Raw genomic sequence first — 19405 nt, 5'->3', positions numbered from 1 at the left:
ACATAACATAACACACCCATACAGCTGATCTGTCATTCACAGGAGCACCCATAATATTTAGACTGCGCTCATTAACTAACACACGCAGTCACACCCATGTACACCATTCACACTGCATTCATTCATAGGTGTGCACTTGCGGACACCTCCTAGCATACAAACATACACCCACGTACACACTCCCTTGCATGCACACAAATACACTTTTTTTAGTAAATGGTTATTATTGAACGCATGGGCAATATAAAAGCTGAACCAGCAGTTAAGCCTTTAGCTGCAACATGGGGGGGTTAGGGGATCTACTGATGGCAGGGTTTTGTCCTCTGCCTCTTTCGCTTCATTGCCTGTTTTCTCACCTTGGAGAGCAGTGTATTTGCTAAAGTAAATACACCGGCGCTCTGAGGTGAGAAATGTGACCGTTCTAGCAGTCTGCCTGAGCCAGGGCTGGGAGTAACAGCAGAGTGTTGCCTGCTGCATCAAAGTGCGCGGGGGTGGGGGATTGGCTTTAGCCCGCCCAACCCCATGCCTGGCGCCACCCCTATGTGGGGGCTGGAGGACAGATCGCCTGTAACTGAAGTAGCTCTGAACAGAGAAAGAAAGGAAGAAAGAAAAAGGGAGTGAACAAAGAGATGAAGGGGGTAGAAAAAGAGAGCAAGAACGAGAGGAAAAAGCTAAAAGTTAAGCAAGGAAAAGGCGTGAAGCATTCTCTCCGTTGCCATGCACACCTCTCGTCCAATCATATGAGCCTCTGCCTCTTCACAGCCAATGCAAGTTCCAGAAAAGCAGAGCTGTGCAGCTCCATAAACATGGATTTGCATGTCCTGGTTAAGAAAGACGTGGAATTGGGGGGAAAGGGCGGCATCTCAGTCAGTGGCGTGTCCACACTCTTTTGACTGGGGTGGCCCAAATGGTGTACTGATTTATGCAGGGGGAGCATCTAGTGCACGTTTCAATAGCATTAATTTAATATTAGTTTCCCCTACACATATCTACTTTAATCACTAACATTAGTGTCTTATGTTTCTGTGTTTAAAGTTTAATCAGCATAGTTTAGGGTAATGGCGTGGCATCTGGGTGGCCAATCAGATTTCAGGGGTAGCACGTGCCACCCCAGGCAACTCCCTGGACATGCACTGCTCTCAATCGCCCCCAAGACAGGCCACATCTTCTGCAGAAGGCCACGGGTTCAAATGCTGGCGAGTCCTGGCAGCCTTCTCTTGTCGACGACACGCGGAGCATTGAGTTGGGTAATAGAAGCCTCGCATCCTCCCCCAGAAGCAATTCGCTTAGTAAGCTGGGTATACAAATGCACTTCCTAAAACCAGGACCTGGAACACTGCCTGTGATTCTCTGTACAACATGCAGACAGGCGACTCAATGCACCCCAAAACCGATTACCCCATTTTGATGCAAAAACACATTGAAAGTTCACAGAGGACCTGATGCCCTACTGATATGATATGGCTTTTGTAACGCGCCTATACACAAGTGTTTCAAGGCGCGACGAAGCAGGGAGGGGGGAAACAAGGGGAAGACAGACAACGATCCTACTAGGCCAGGTGTCATTCAGATTGCGCAAGTGCAAGGGTAGGGGGAAGGGAAAAGTGCAAGGGGAAGGGGAGGGGGGGAAGTGCAGTACAAGTAAGTAGAATAAAATAAATAAATAGGGCCAGCTGGTGCCAAGTGCAAAGTAAGTGCAGACAAGTGCTGGGAAGGGGGCGCTGTAGGGATACAGAGACAGTTCCGCAGTGCAGAGGTTGCCAGGGAGGCAGTGCAAGTGGAGAGTGGCTGGGCCCAGGACCGAGGTCGGTGAGAGTGGCCCAGTTGCAGATTCAGTGCAGTTTCAGTGAAGGATTTAGCAGGGGAGAGGGAGAGAGAAAGCAGAGGCAAAGAGGAAGGTTTTCAGGTGCTTCCGGAACCGGGGATGGTGCACGTGTCACGAGGAAATGCTGTCCTTAACCACTGCAGCTCCCCCCACCCCGTCAACCACAGCCCCACCGATTTCCCCCTTCCTATGACACTATATTGTGATAGATACTATTTCAGGATTACTGCCTTGAACTATTTATCCTGCAATATGTACATCTGCAACTGTATGCCAACGTCACCGTTTCCTGCCACACCACACCTGGGTATTGAATATGCCCCTACACCTGATCTCCGAATGCAAGGTGGGATTGCCCAGTCAACCACGCGTGCTCATGTACAGAGTTTCTTGTCCAACCTGTCCCCCACATTCAAATAGATACACAATACAAATCACCCACACGCTTGTTGTGGATGACATTTTATGATCCATCGCTATATTATTAAAGCATTCCCACACTACTTCCGACAAAGCAAACGTTATAGCTTGTGTGGATAGCTCACTGGTTAAGTGGTGGTCTCTGATATGGGGACAGCACGCACATCACAAGTTTTTGATCCCACCAGTGCTGACCCAGCCCTTCATCCTTCCTGGGTTCATACACTGTGTACCATTCCATTGAGTAATAATAACAGCTATTCCAACACTCAGAAGCAGGGGGATATGTCATGAAGCGCTTTATAAATCTCTTTTTTATTAAGCTATCCTACTGCTATTAACAGATTATGGAATTTCCTTTGTTGAAAAGTTACTCCTCATATGTTATGTTAATGTGCTTTCATACTGCACCAAATCCCCACAGCAGTGATTTTAGAGCTGTTGAGCTTGTCCATGTAGTAGTGTACTGTGCCCCCGCCAGATGTATGCAGGCCTTAGTCTGCTAGAGGAAAGGAGATGAGCAGTGGCAGGATATGGGGTTGGTATATATGTTATGTATATTGACAATGTTTCGGCTCAGAGTATTATTTCTTTGCACCTTCTTCAGGAGACATATTCTCCACAGCACCCACTGGTAACACCTTATGGATTTTAGAATATACCTGCATAGTATTCCAATAATTTCATGCAAAAATGTGAATATGACTGGTTGTGGTGGTAGAAGAGGTGATGTGGGGAGAATCGATTGCGATTGAGAGCTGGGAGAAGTGAAGATGCCCGCAGAAGGGGAAGTGGACTAAAAAGGGGGGAATTACATGATTGGAGAAACTTAAGAGCAGAAATACATGGAACATAGGCCAGCTGCACATACTTCGTTTACACTTCTCTGTGTGGAAAAGTTCAGAGGCTCTTTAAAGATGGGCAGATGGGAAACATAGCTCAGTGGGTGAGTGTGCTTGATGCTGGGGATCTGTGTGATGCAGACAGATCCAAATGCCGGTACAGGCAACGGAAAGAGTATGGCAGTAAGCACTGCACAGATATTAGAACGGCCTCCTCTAAGTGGGGGCCGTTTTTAGATGTGACCTTGTAGAGGTTTAGTCTGCAGGAATACAGCATTATTACAATCATTAGTCCCTGTGGGAAAGCTCGTGACTTCCGTTCTTGCTTCAGAGATCTGTGCGCAGCCTGCAATCACACGTTCGAATCATGTTGAATGGCGACTCAGCCTTTCGTCTGTCTGATGCAGATATTCAGCACCACTGATTTGGGAAATAATAACAGCTATTATCATAGCATAAACAAGCGGCCAGAATCTGACCTGAGGCGCTATGTAAAAGCTCGATTATATTATTATTCCGTTCCATTCTCAAGGAGGTCAGCGTGTGACACATACAATTATTCTTTATATTCCTGCTAATACTGTGTCTCCTGGATGTGGCCACTATTGGGATGTGGCCCTGTGGCACTGAGTGCAATAGACACACAGTATTGTGGTTATTGCTGTTAATGTTATCATCGTTGCTCCTACACGGGGCCAGCATGGAAGTGTGATTCGAGGCATTAAGGAGTGTATACAATCATTTTTGTGATTAATATAATTAATATTAGTGGGCCTTCGCGGTGGGCAGCGTGTGATGGTGTGACCCTGTGCCAGTAAGGTGCAGGGTGGCGAGTGGTGTCCTGTTGCACTCCTCGCCTACGTCCATCCCATAATCCCAGTGGTCATTTATCCCACGTATACTCCCCCACCCCATCCCAAGCTGTTCGCCTGGGCATACCCACATTGTTCTATAGAAAAGAGGGGGCACTAACTCACCCCACGCTGCCTGCCGAAGGGACATGAAATACCTGGCGTTTTTTCAGCCCGTCCTAGCTCCCTCTGCCCCCCTTTCACGTCCCTTCTCGTCTAGCAAATAAAACACTCGAAACTTCTCTCTTTTTTTTGTCTGTTGCCTCTCCCTTGGTAAAGATCCCATTCAGGTCACATATGGGGGTATCACACGGGCCAACGAATGCCTGGTGGTCTCCACGGGAACTATATTTAAAGTTCACGACGAAGATTCTTGACTGTCATTATGGTGATACATCTTGAGCACGAAGCGCCTAGAAGCAACCGCGCTCACAGTGAGCACTGTATAAAAAGTAAGCGATGTTCCTTTTCTTGGCTGTGCCCTTTTTTGACAGGCAGCGCAATCACACCACCAATATAAAATACAATTATTCCTATTATTCTCCGATAGACTCTTACATCCAAAGACCACATATGCGGAGCGATTTGCATTTATTTTAAAATAAACACGGGGAAAGGGATTTATTTGTGTATTTGATCACCCATCCTGGATAGCCGCACGCCCTACGCCCCCAGGCTCAGACTGGCCTGTAGGGCAATAGCGCAATGCCCGAAAAAAACATAAAATGCTAGTTTGGGCAGTGTTTTCGGGGTCAAAGTGGGCTTAGTAGTTTTGACCAGTGTTACTGAATACATATTCTTTAAAGTGCACAATTTGCATCATGTTGCATCAACTCCCTCCCCCCCTTTGGGTACCCTTGGGTACTACTCAGACTGTCACAAAAGGAATGAATAGGCATTTACAAATGTGGGACACTTTTTCATTGGTGCCCGAGACAATTCTATGCCCCAGTTCGACCCTGGGCGGCACCCTCCTCCCCCAATCATGTCCGGACTGGCCTGTAGGGCAATGCCAATGTGGGTCATTTTGATGACTTAGTGCACTGTGCAGCTGACACTTTTGACACTTGCTACTGGCCCATTGTGCTTTATAACGCAGCATATGCCACACATTTTGCCAAATATGCATCACCGGCTCCTTCCTAAACAGGGATTGCGGTTAATGGACGCAGAGCGCTCTTCATGGCTAGTTTATTTTGTTTCCAGGGCGGCCCCTGCGCCATACCTGAGTGTTGAAGACACATTGGAGCATAATCCCAGTGCAGTATGCAAGCAAACTCTGCCAAACCCCCACTAAATGGTCATAACATGTGGGCCATTGTTTTGGGTTTTGCCAGAAATGTGACTGACTCAGCCCAGCCAGCTCGTTTGCAAAACTTCCAATTTTCTTGTAGGATAAATTGGCACAGCTGGATTTGTCTCTTGAGGTCAGTGTATCCCGAGTCGAATTTTGCTTTTTTATTCATTATCATTTATTATTATTATTATTATTATTATAATATTTATTGAGCACGGACCTAGCTTCGAGAAGCAAAGGTGCACTTTACTATGCTGAAATGCCATAAGAAGGATAGTATTTTACATAGCACTTGTCTTGTTCCAGCTGCTGCTTCATCTGGAGTTGGTACATTGAAATGCCATTGGGCAGCATACCTTGAGGGTCCTGTGGACCTTTCTGGATTACTCGTGCCTCATGACACAGCATTCACGTGAAAGGCACTGAGTCACCGTTTGTGAAGGCATCAACCGCACACTTGGAGCCATATACTTTTCAGGCTGCAGAATCCGACAGAGAAGACCCTGGCTGCATCTGCAGCTGCAGTCTGGTGGGCTGAGCAAGGGGGCATGCCTAGGTGAAGAGTAAATCCACGTGACACCTACTTCTTTTGGATGTCAGACTGGCCACATTTTTAAATCTCACAACCAATCATAAATGCACTCCCAAAAATGTGTCTTTACATATATTATACAGTATCAATAATTTCCACATAATTCACAACACTCTGCTGTCATGTGCTCCAGGCGGACCATGGTTCTCCACCCCACCGGGGCGATGCATGGTGATGAGGCCCTGTCCCCGCCCCACCATGCCCTTCACAGGAGGCGTTACTGGGAGGCAGCGCCCCTTTCTTACTGGGCCCAGCTGCCCCCGGTCCCGTTGTCTCCTCCCCCCTGTGCCGCATTCCGGCTCCAGGGTCCCGTGGAAAGGGATCTGTGTCCCCATGGCCCTCGGCCACAACCCCCCTCTGCCTAAAAACCAGGTGGGTGGGATGGGAAAAGAACTTCGGGCTGGCTTGAAGGCTCCAGGCGCAGGTACAGCCACGGCAGCGAAAATCCGGCAGGACGAGGTGAAGACCTGTGCTCACCTCGTCCCCCCAGTCACCTCCGTGCCCCTCCTTCCCCCGCTGGGGAGCCAGTTCTAACAGGCTTCCGCCTGCCCTTCTCCTGCAGCCGCCCCCTGCCCGCCCTACCCAGAATTGCGGGTTTTCGCTTTTGGTCCTCTCTGTTTCTCGTGATTTTCCAGATAGAGCGGACCAAGCACGGGTGTTGAAGAAAGCTCTCGTGCCAATTCCCACACACATTCGTAGTAGAGAACAGTGACACACAGTGGTGGAAGGGGACAGGAGCGTTTGGGAGCGGTGCTCCACTATTTAAAAAAAAAAAGTTCTAGTATTCCTATACTTTAAAAAAGAAAGCATTCCGGTATGGTTTAGTTTTAAAATAAAAGTGTAGGAAGAAGTTGAAAAGTGCACCTTAGTACACTGCACTGAATATTCCCTTAAACAGCAGGTGTGTCTGTTTGGGGGTTTGGATTGCGCATGGGAGGGGACATGGCGATGGGGTTTGAGTGGGAGCGGGGGCAGGTCAGCAGTGAATGTAGAACATCTGGGGATTCAGGCATGGAGATCTGCTATTTGGTTCCCCCTGCTCATGAAGTCAGTCCTGCAGGGGCACTGGCAATGAGAAGCACAGGAATTCCGGCTTGTCCGAGCCATTCCGTCCTTTCCAAGACATTCTCCTATTAAGATGTGGTTATTTTCAAAAGGGACTGTCAGCTGTGAAGACCACTGTGAGACTTTATTCACTGCATGGCATGATAGGCCCCCGCTCCCCAACTGAACCTCTCAGTGGAACTGGTTCACGAAATGTGTACCATTCCTACATAAATAAAACCATGTGTCTGCAACCAGTATTCCGCATCGGTTGGACCAATCCTGCAACATTAATAACACAACCATGAACCAATCATGCAACCATCCCAGATTGAGTGTGCAGGCCTCTACACAAACCTACCTCCAATTTTAGGAGATCAATAGATTAGAAATGTGTATATATTGTGATGAGGTTGGTAAGTCTTTAAATACATGTGCATCAATTGTCAAGGTATTGAATTGGTCTTTTAATGGATGTACGTTCAAACGTGTGACTATAGTGTTAGGTCTTTAAATGTCCTGCTTCCACTCATAGGCGACTGGACGGACATTTAATGAATTCACACTCAATATGGAGGTGTTATGGATCTTAAATGCCAGAATTTTACATTTTAGGAGGGTGGTGGGTCTCTACAGTTCCAGGAATTTAGCAAGTGTTTACATTCCTTCGGTCGGGTATCAAGTCTGATCTGTGAGGGCTTGTAGGTCTCATTCCAGGACAGCCACAGAGCTGGGAAGATCTGGAGAGATCCAGTTGAGGAGGCTGGCAGGCCTGCAGGTATTCCTGCACCCCTTGGTTCAAGCGATGTGTCCACGCTTTCCTTGCAAATTTAATTCCCACCCCCCTTACCCCCCTCGAAAAAATGCATGCAGTAATTACCCTTGATTAGGAAGTTTGAATTCTGCATTGGAATTCCTCTAATTTTTACAACCACCTAAAATATGGCGGTAACAATGTCACCCTGTATTGCATCCCCTTAATTTAGGGACAACCCAAACGGGGTTAGAAAGTAGGCATCTCTGACCCTCATCTTCTCACCCCCTTTGCCATAAAATACACAGAGGGGTCAATACTGACCTTTATGTGCATCATTTCACATGGTACAGTAGCCTGGTACAGTTCCTCCCAACAGGGATGGAAATGGATTTTTAGAAATGATTTCAAACATTACATGCCATGTTGCCATGTTTTCCTTAATACTGCATGCAGTATATCCAAAATCGGAAAATGCACTGCCAGTGGGGTGGCAGAGCCATAATTATGATGGTGCTCAGATTACCACATACTTTAACTGTAACATCGCCTATAATATGTGCATTACTCATAATGAGGGCCCAAGTGATCATGTGGGGTTGTATATGGTTCATACTGTTTAGGGAGGACGAGCTCTCTGTGCACGCAGCCGGGGCAGAGAATTTTGTACCACTGGGACCTAGGGAAGGACCTTCAAAAAGAGGCACATGTGCCACAAAGTTCCATATTATTTGATAATGAGTTTTTTCAAGAGTCCTAAATACAGAACCTAACTATCCTCCCGCTGAGCTAGTGCAAATAATCCTGTTGACGCTGAAGTGACGTGTAGCACCCAACAAACTATCCAATGAAATCCATAATTCAATAAATATGATTCTTGTGTGGAAGTCATGGCCTACTTTTTCCTACCATCAAAGCACCAGCTCATCTGTGTCTTTAATAAAGGATGTGTGGGTGTCAGGGGGGAGCTCCCTGCACTGTTCTAAGTAGGATGCTTGCATAGCGTTATTGCTGCCCTGAAGCTGCTTGAAAGAGCTAAATGGGAATGAAAGAGAAGGAAAAGCCAGAGAGTACTGGAGTTGGGAGAGGGTGGGCTTGGAAGACAGGCTAGAGAGCGACAGTCAGAACAAGGAGTACCGGAATCGCGTTATAACTCAGGAGACTCCCTAAGCGATGGATCGGTACAAGGAGGTCTCCACCAAACTGCTCCCCGAAACTTCCCCAAAGTGTCTGCTCCCTCACTTTTAAAGGACACATGCACCTGCAGAGCCCAGACCTAAGTGACAGTAGGAATGGGAGCATTTCCGGTTACACAGGTCCTCGTGTCCCCATGCCACCCAAACCTCCACGATTAGAGAAAAACCACTCCCAGGTGTGCCAAGGATAGGCTGCGGCTCTCAGCTCGCCCGGACTAGGATAGCCTAGGCTTCTAGAACACAAGATCGAACCCTGTTCTGCATGTGTTTCTACTTTATAGATGCTACAATTTTCAAAGGACCTTTGTTTTACCAAAATATATTTGTGAACAGTGGGTGGCCATTTCTTGACGTTCCTGAGCCTTCAAGATGAAGGTTTTATACCAGTCGTGAACATTGTCATTTTGCAGTCTTTTGTAAAATGAAACGTACTCCAGAAGTGGCCTCTATTGGCGGTAATCAACCCCAATGAATTTGCAGGCCAGCCACCCTCTGGTTAGATGAGCCTTGTCATTAGATGTTCCCGAAAAGCCTGGTGGTTTTTACAGGCATAGCAGAAATGTGTTCCACAGTGTAGGGGGCAAGAAAGAGAAGGCCTGCACCCCACCCCAGGCTTTCATTCACATGTTGTACTGTTAACTGAAGCACTGTCGAGGAGTGTAGGTGCCTGAACGGTACATATTTTATGATTCAATTCTTAAGTAAAGGTGTACTGTGGTTATAAAAGGCACGGTGGACCATACAAAGTGTCTTACGCTGCCTTCTCATTTCCACCAGAAGTCAAGAAGCACACTGTTGACTGGGGCGATTTGTTCGCTTGAAGATCTTTTAGCCAGAAGGCATGTGACTGAATTCTGTAGCTGTAGCAACCTCACGAAAAAGGTACTTCGGGGCGCCCAGATGTTCTTGGCATAATCCAATGTGGACTCCACCAACTGCTAGGCGGCAGATCTAGATAGGTCAACATGTGCTTCATCATATGGGGTGTTAGAAACGAGTCTTCACTTCCTGTCCTATTTGATATCAAAGGCAATGTCATTCTCAATCACAACCCTGGGTTTGCAACCGTATTGGCCTGTGTGGGGTACATCCCCAGTTCTGAGAGCCAGTGGCCAGCGATGACGCTCTCGGTGTTATCTAGATTAAGTTTGGGAAAACTCTTTCACATCCAGTTTTTGGGGGTACAGTTCCTGACGTTTTTCCTTATTTGCAGAACTGATGTCAAGGACAAAAAATCCATGAGAACTAGTCCGGTCTTCAACCACAATTGCATTTTTAAGAAAGGCCTGATGGATGGAGTGTGATATGAAGCTAACACTGTTACTTTGTCACAGTTCCTAGAGGTTTCTAGTTCCACACTAGGTGCCACATGAACAGTTACTCACACATTCATTAATATTGGTAGGCGTTCATGAACGCTTACCCTGTGCAGTGGGAGCTTGCGCTTAAAGACTATGTGGCCCTTATATTTGGGGGAACAGAATGCAGCTTGGGGTTGCAGCCCATATATTAGGGCGATCCCTGCTGGGTCTCTGCCAGTACACCGTACATTTAGATGAGGGTGGGTTAAACTAAGCTGACACATGGCAGAAGATGCGGGCTAGTGGTTATGCTACTGTCTTAAGAGCTAGGACCCTGAGCCTTCCGGTATGGCATTTTAACCAGGCGCCTTGTCTTGGTTCTATCTTTTGCACTCTTACCTTTAATAGGAATTTTCAAAAATATTGTCAAGGCATGTATTTAGCTGTCCTAGTAGACATAACATGTGTTAATTAAATGATTGTTTCTGCATTTAAACCATGTTATGTAGAAAATGTGATTGTTTATCTTGTGCAAATAGAATACAGTATTTAGTGAGATACTGATTTTGACATTGCAACTGTATAATAGAAATGAAGAGTCAGTATTTCTTTCCGAGGAGTTAATTTACCTAACGTAATATTGTTGCCGTATGTACATTTAAATGATATACATATTCTTCTTGTTTAATTAGTATTTCCATAATTAACAAATAATTGAAGATGAAGAGCAAGGAGATCTAAAGTAGAATACCGGTTTTGCCACTTCACCAAAATTGTGCAGTTCTGTAGGAACCTGTTTTCCTTTATCTCAGGTCCACTGTCTGCCCAAATTGGGAGCGCTTTAAACGGGCTCAGTGCTAGTGCTGCCACGAAGTCATAGAGTGGAACCATTCTGTGGGGTGGGATTGCCTGGGGCGATTCAATTATAGATCAACGGATACAGAAAGTGTTACGCACATCGAAGTAAACACAAATAAGCCCACCATGACATTCTAGAGTCCAGAAGACTCATCAAACGACTTGGCCCCAAATCCAGGTGTAAAACCTGGGGATAGAAATAGGGAGAAAGTGTCAGCAGGAAACAACTACCCCTGAGAGGGGCTTCTTAAGGGTGGAGGACCTGCAGACTCTTAGTACCCCTCCGCTGGAGTCACCCCAAACCATTAGCTCATTTAAAGCATAAGGTAGTCATGAAAGTGCACTGATTCAAACAAGGATTTTAGAGGTGGTAGGAAAAGCAGCCCATGATTTAATCTGAAGCCAAGAAATGTAGCCAAAGCGACCAATGAGAGAAGCAAACCAGGAGAAGAAAGGTCCTGCAATGTAAGGGTTCCACAGGAAGCAGAAGGATGGACCATAGCAGAGCAAATGAGACCGCTTTGGTAGCATTGGGCGTTAAGAGGTGAGAGGCTGAGCCAACCATCTGAAGGCAGCATGCAAGTGTGCACAGCTCTCAGTAATCTATGGCGTTGCAGCAGGTCCAGCAATGAGCAGATTCTATAGCGATGGGGTGCATCTATGGACTCTTCCAAATAAAGGACATCTTGAGGTTGCGGTTTAGAGCTATTAGCATGCTAAGACCGTTTATATTCCTTTTGATCACTAATGCAGCCACACATGTACTACCGAAAGTTCAGGTAGGACTGTAAAGGAGTAACCAGCTTCTAGGACCAAACTGCAGTGGTGCCGATGCATCAGAAGTGCCACTGAGAGCAAAGGGTTGCAGGGTTACCTTCAATAGGACTAGTTTGCTGACATAGCAGCTCTTACCAATAGATCAATACCGGAGGGAAATGGTTCGAAATGGGGGAGAAGGAACAGCCAAGCAGACGGGAAGAGGTGAACATTGAAGTTTGGCTGTGACCTGGAAGAGACTTGTGCATTAGGGACATTACAAAGCTATAGGACTGAATCAGAGATGCATTGGTCTCCTTCATTCTTGCAGCAAGAGGTTGGCCTAGACAAAAGTGTGTGCTCTGGTGGGTGAATTGTATGTGGGGGAATGCTATGCCATGTAGACCTTTGAAGAACTTTACTCTATACCACTGGACGCCATCCCAGTCTTCACTTAAAGGTCAGCAGGTCAGCTCTATTCTAGAGGGCTTGGAGCGATTTAATGTAATAGTAGTAGTCCTAGAGTCATGCATATAGGTGCCATTGGCACTTTGCAACTCTTATGGTGGTGGTTTGGTGTAGTTCAAAAGCAATGTAAAATAATTTGGAGTTCACCGTTGCTCTGGCAGCCATGGAATGATTTCCTTGGGGAAGGCAGGAAAGTAGCTTTCATGGGAGCTTCATCTGGAAGGGGATTTAATGGCTGCAATATAGCATAAACCTCTGATATGGGGGTGGACATGGCCATTATTGGGCCCGCAGCTCAAGCCACGTAGGCCGAAGCACAATGATATCTCGAGGCCATTAACCGTATGCCACCCCCCAGTCAGTAGTTAACACTATGAGCATCCCACAGCGTATGTCACGGGTGCCCATTGGTTTATTATTTAATGGAAAATTGGGTGCGCAGTTCGCATGTGCCTTATTCCCCTCAAAAAATGCTAAAAACTGAAACTACCCGCCAGCAACGTAGAAAATGAATGTTGTCCCTTTTCTATGTCTTGTGTGGGCATTATCCCCTTTCTGTGTCTAGCGTGGCAACCAAGCATAGTGGAGGAATCTTCAAAGCAGAAAGACTTTGGAGGATGGTAGGGGGAGGCATGCGGATGGGCAGGGGTGGATAGAGGTGTGGGTGTAGAGGATGTAAAGTGAAGTGACAGAGTCCAGACACTGGCAAGACCAAATGGTGGATTCAGGGGGCGAGGGTGAGGCGGAATGTGGACGGTCATTGCTAGTTCACACCCATGTTCTGGGAATTCTGATTGGCCCAGGGCCCCTCCCCTGGCTGCTCATACAATATAATGAATTTTAATAAAAGAATAACTTTTCATCTGGTAGAGCCCAAAAAAGCAGAGAGAGAAAATGAAAAATTAAGGCAAAAGAGGTTTATGACGGCAGCGTAATTTTGGGTGTTAAGGCCAATGTCTGCATCGCACCGAGCCTCATGGTTCCCTACCCCGGCGTGGATAGGGCCGGTTTCCTCGAAGAAGGCAGGCACTGGTTAGAGAGGATCTACTTGTTTGAGGGAAACACCTAAACATCCCCCAATACCGAAATAAAACGCATGGCACTCAGTGCAGGTGTATGGAATGGGACAAAAAACGATGCACATCTAACTAATCATCTAACAATATAATAAAAGGCCAGATGTATGTTTGTCCTGGATGTTTGTCGGATGCAGAAGCTTCACCTGTTGTCACCGCTAGAGGGAGCTGGTGCCTTCGGATATATAGAGACAATGCCAATTTGCCTAGTTTCGCCTGTTGTCACCAGTGGAGGGAGCTGTTGCTTTAGGATATATAGTGGTCCTTCTGTGTTAATGTAAAACTGTACTTTTGCCCGTGTACACAGGCCTCTACACTGGTCAATAATAAACGGCTTTTGAGCAAAAGATCCTTTGTGTTTAATATCAACACTTCATTTTTACCCTTCCACTAAAAATAACATATTTTTTTCTTTTTGTTCCCAGAACAGAATCCTTCATCCTTGAAAAGCCTGCAGACAGATTATTTGGTGGCAGTCTGTGTGCCTCTCCAGGCTAGCAGAAAAACATTATCTTCCAGAGTGGCTTTGTTGGCTGACTGAGCGACATTCCCCAGAAGTCAGGACGACTCTACCGGTTGGCTAAAGAACATAGAGCTTTTCATCTCAACCCTGCTGCTTCCATTACAAACAACTGCTCAATGGTCAAAGTGGCATTAGCTTGTGATCTCATTCCAGGAGAACTTATCCAAGTCACTACAGAATGCCAATGGTACCATCTTGGATGTAGACCAAGCACATGGCCGGGAGTTTGCTTCAGCTTTGTACAATTGTAGCCGTTGCATGTAAAAATACAAATAGTGTGCAAAGGTAGAGTGTATGACCAAAGCAGAGTTGCCAGCTATTCCTTCCTGATTGTTTGTTAGGACACAGGCGTGCTGCAGAGATAGCAGGCCAAGGATGGGTGTGATGCTGGGCACACAAGGGAATGCCAGGCCTCTAGGACACCATTTCTCCTGTCATTAATTTAACTAATGTTTTTTGGCAGTTGTAGCCAAGGCTGGCCTCAATGGGCTTCAACCACCAGCAAACTGTAAAAGGAAACCCCAGGCTTGGATAAGGGGTGTATCAGAGATATGGAGTTCTCCGATCACCAGTGAGGGGTACATTTGGGTAATCACAGGGTCACCCTGCAGAGGATAGCCAGGCTCGGACCATGTCCTCAGAGGGGATAGCCATTCCAAGCATCCTCAACACCATATCACCCCAAAAGGACACAGAAACTCCTACCTGCCCTTGTCAGCAAGGGGGCATGCCCTTTCCGAGTGAAGACAATCCATTGGTCATCCATTGGCTAACATCGCCAGTAACCTGATAGGTGACTATGAGGCCAAGAAGTGTTTGAGTACTTTACCAAACCCAACCCCTAGGCTGCAGAGGTGCCAACTGGCATACGTCTTCATGGTCATGTAATTTCAGTCCCAAATTTTTAGACATTGGCATATAGAATTCTGCGGCTTGGAGTTTCACTCTTTCCATTGCAGGTGCAAGCCTACAAGCCCCAGCATGAATAGTGGATTGAATAGAAGAGGACCCTCATGACATGGGGTCAATGCACTACTATCAGAGTCAGAGGGTCATGTGTGCGAAACAGGAGTAGAGAAAGGAGGGCCATGAGAAAAAACCCACAGTGGTGCCTTACCAAGAAGTGCCTTAAAAGCCCCAATGGGATACTGCTCCCTCGGGTTGATGCTATGAACGTACTGAGTTGAATAAAGTGTATCCCTGAGTGATGGCGAGGGCGAGACTTTGACACACGGTTGCTGCTAATTTAAAGTTTCCTACGATTTTTCAAAATTCATTTTGTACCATGATGTGCATTTGTAAATACTAATAAATGTGTGCTCATCAAACACTATGCCTTGTTCTTGCTTGCTTGCTGGAGTGTTGCCTCTCCTTTTATCAATGTCTGTAATGATAGTATAGTTCCGCATTTATTTATGTTTTTGGGTTTTCTGCATAGTGCTACATGTCATCTTGTCTTCACTTCAAAGCACTAGTTCACCTTGTGGGCGGCATCAAGGAGGAAGATCTCGTTGTTCAGCCACTGTGCTTGTCTGATCCACTGAGGAACTATTTCTTCTGGAGGCTGAAGGTGAGGTGCAGTCAAGTGCCCTGGTCCAAATCTGGGCATGCTGGCAAATCTCATCCCAGAAACCCTTAGATACAGCCTGGTGGCCAGCGTAAAGCACCACAGGGAGGAAAAGAACAAGGTGTGCATCACCATGCATTCCCTTGAACCTCAGGCAGCTGGAAATGTACTAAATATCATAGGTGTAACAATATATTGAGACCTCCCTTATCATGAGGAGTTCCCCCACCCAATATCATGTATCTAGTTTAAACTAGCTCTATCTAGGATTCATATAGATCCATATATATATCCCTCCCCCTGTGCCAACAATGAGACAAGAACCAGGCCGGGGTACTGAAAGAATATATATTAATTTAAATTATAGGTTCAACGAATATTTACACCAAATGATTATACACACCACCTTCTCTGTGGCACAAAACAAAGCTTCAATACGAACATTTACTTTGGGGATGTTACTTTTAAATTTCACTTATTTCCATGGAACACAGCCTGAATAACAGTTCCACTCTCTTGTCCCACAAACCACATTTATGTCAAAATTAAATAATACCATGGAACATTACAAGATCATGAGCATTAGCGTTCCTTGATCCGGTTTAGATTGAAATCAAATGCACATTTTAGGTTTTCCAAAAAACTTCACTTGCAACCAGTGGTGGAAGTGAGCGGGAGAGGTAGGGAGCGGTGCTCCTCTACTTTACTAAATGAACTTTTACAGCTCCTATACTTTAATTTTACAGAGAAACTGTTCCGGAATGTTTTCATTTGAAAATAAACATGTAGGAAGAAGTTGAAACTTGCCCTTTTAATGCACTTCAATGAACGTTCCCTTAAACAGCAGGTGCAAGTGTTTGGGGTTTGTATTGTGCGTGGGAGGGGACGTGGTGATGGGGTTTGTGGGGAGTGGATGCAGGCCAGCAGGGAACATAGTTCCACTACTTCTTTTATTACACTTCGACCACTGCATGCAACACTGTTTGTTTAATTTCCCTGCACACTCGAAAATGCTAGCAGTTTTGAAATCACACAGACCTTTGAGAATATGTTAGATTGACAGAACCCTCATTTCTACTTCACCCCAAAGCAATACAAAATCTTTCTGTGATCAGGATCAGGAAAGAGTGTGCATTTTTTAATGGAGAATTATACTTGGTTTCACTTGGCAAAGCACTTCTCTACCCAGCACCAAAAACCCAGGCTTCAGTTACATTCAGCACCCCTCTGCTTAAAGTCCAGGTCTGGCACTGGTGACAGTTAGGAATTTCACTTTTGGACAAGGACACCCCTTTCCTTTGTTGAAGTCTGTGGTTGACAGAAAAAATAGGTATACCCAAATACATTAACAAACTATAGTTTCTAAAGTACACAGGGCATGGCATTTGTTAATTTTCAAAGATTAACAAATTCACCCATGGTATTTGATTATAGAGCAATTCATAAAATTATTATTATTCAAAATATACTAAGGATGTACATCCATACCCCACCCATTAACTAAGAAGAAGGTATTAAATCAACAAATCCCCACACTTTGTTTTGTTGGACCAGCTACTTACACTGGAAATCTCTATTTTTGGTGCTCAGGAAAGTCAGCAGGGCTTCTCTGAGATGGACATCCGAACCCAACATCAGCCAGGGATATTCTCCAGGGTCAATCGCTCTATTCGGACTCTGTCCCCTCCTGCTGTGGGTCCAAGCCAGCTTCAGTATTTTCCGATTGCTGTCTCTAAGGTAAAGTTAACCCTTTACCTGAGAGACAGCAATCGGAAAATACGTATGTATGTATATTCCTAATTCCTATTCAGCTAATCATTGTGGATTTATTAAGATGACTCCCGATCCGGTAGGATGTTGCAGGTTCAACAACAATTATAATAGTTATGAATGTGCCATCTTCTACCCAGATATTTTATAAGCCACCAGCTACCCAACTTTCGGCTTCATAACATTTTTGGGGAAGCTTGAAACACATTTCTGATTGTTACAGGGTTTCCAGGAATTTAGGTACAAATGACATCACCATTACAGGCTCGCAATAAGCTGAAAAATGACCGCGGATTGGCCTTGTTGCGATTTATCATTGCTGAGAAAATGAGAAATCATGATAGTCCATTTAAACTAATGGAAATGTTCAAACATATATGCAAATCCTAACTTTCATTTCACAACGTAGGTTTCAGTTATCTTGAAACATCTTCTGCTGCCTCATTTTTAGTTTAAGCCTGGAATAAACCAATCAGCCTTGTTTTCTCAGGGCTAATGGTCATCTTGCTGTTTATGTCAGAGAACAGGCACCCCAATAAAATTCCTTGTTCTGCATAGCAACTGACTCCTTCTCAGGAAATTGAAACTTAGTCATGCCTCTAGCAACAACGACTTATATTGATGTAGGTTACCTTTCCTGGGGCCCATAAGGCCTTTCAAATGTTGTATCTCAAAGAAAATATTACCTTTTCAATCCGTTGCATTTATTTTTCATGTGACCTATTGACAGTGCAAGATCTCTACTGGTTCACAGGAGGACAAGGCATTGACCCCAAAGTGCTGCATTCAGAGCTGTCAGGATTGAAAAAAACAACAAGCCCCAGACTTCAAACAGAAAAGACAGGATTGTAGTACCTTCTCACGTATGGCAACGGGGAGGCGGGAGGGGAGAAAATGAACAGCACTGTGTAATCTTTTCGGTGTCTTTAGAAATATGGCCACCCACCATGTGAATTTCAGAGCTCTCCTGTTCAGCCAGTCTGCTTTAAAAACTGCCAACAAAGGGTGAGCCAAAAAAGGTCTGGCAGTAAGACACTGAAAACCTGTAGGCCACAGCCCTAAAATAATCTAATTCGCCCACTCACACTCCAAACAACTATGTGGTTCAGGCTTGAAGACCACATCACCAGGAAAGCTTTCAAATGAGTAATTGGATGTCGGGCCCACCACTCTCCACCCTATATCCTCCAGAGACCAACAGGACAACCTCATCCATTCCCATCCAGCTCATATTGCGTAATGATCCCTCTGGTCCCTTGACCGAACTGACCTCAGCGATCACGTGATCAAAATTCGGTACCATGTCGAAGGATCTCGCACATTGGTATGCACTTAGCATGCCCTGGGTCAATGGATTCATGTGCAGGCTTAATGTATAAGAAGTCATCATATTCAGCATGCAACAAAACTCTAAATAGTTAATAAAGTTGACAGAGTAATTGGCAAGCACTTTAGGCCTACAACACTAGAACAAACAGATTGACCGCTCACCTCATACTATGGTGGAGTGAGTATGGGGGAACAAAATCAGGATCTCTTTCTTCTGTTAATTTCTTCTAAGATTTCTTGCTCTGTCCCCACAACCACTCCAAGGACTCCACTCACCTCCATGGCGTACCAAAGCCCACTACCTAAATGACAGCGCCACCTATTCGGAGAGTGGTCAGCTTTTTAAGCAAAACATGTTCAAATCTGTTATTCTGTTCAATCATTTCTTTGTGACATATTTCTCATTGATAGAATCATAAAAGTATATTGAATTCCCCAGCTTCTTCCCCAGAGCATTCCTTTTCCCCCCAAATGTTTGCAGGTACACCACTGCCACCAGAGACCCTGTCTTCTATCCACTCCTGCCAAAGCAGTTTCGGATTCCCTCCCAGACATAGAATGATTCTGTACATTTCTGGATCTGGTGCTGGGATGATGGCTGGCCCTGCTACCATGGTGAGCAAAGAGGCTGTAAAGCAGGAGCAGTGCCAGCTTCAGCAGACAGTGGGTGGCTATCGAACAGATGCCCTCTACTGGAGGGCGAGAGACAGAGCAGTTCAATGTGAGTGTATATTTAAGAAATGGAAACAAGGAAAGTGACAAATGGTAAGGAGCTGATTTAACACCACCCATGGTCGTAGTTTTTACAATGCATTTACTCTCTGACTATCTCTTTTAGAATATCTTAGTTATTATTATGGTCAGTCCGTTTCTTCAGTGGGGTCATAAGAGCAACCTCTCCAGACCTTACCTCTGCTACTGGTGTTCTAAACATCT

At 45.5% G+C, this 19405-nt stretch overlaps 1 long non-coding RNA gene across 1 annotated transcript in view; it reads left to right on the top strand.

Annotated features, from left to right (window-relative positions):
* Nucleotides 1-15136, top strand: part of LOC138570593 (uncharacterized) — a 352331-nt gene extending 337195 nt beyond the window's left edge. Inside the window, exon 4 of the long non-coding RNA XR_011303636.1 lies at nt 13706-15136. This is a non-coding gene — a long non-coding RNA (uncharacterized lncRNA). The remainder of the gene's footprint in view (nt 1-13705) is intronic.
* Nucleotides 15137-19405: the final 4269 nt, after the last annotated feature.

The sequence above is a fragment of the Ambystoma mexicanum genome, chromosome 1p (assembly GCF_040938575.1).
Source record: "Ambystoma mexicanum isolate Mex_15411 chromosome 1p, UKY_AmexF1_1, whole genome shotgun sequence".
NCBI classification, from domain to species: domain Eukaryota; kingdom Metazoa; phylum Chordata; class Amphibia; order Caudata; family Ambystomatidae; genus Ambystoma; species Ambystoma mexicanum.
The sequence above is the reverse complement of the archived record's forward strand: the minus strand, read 5'-3'. Positions and strand labels throughout refer to the sequence as shown.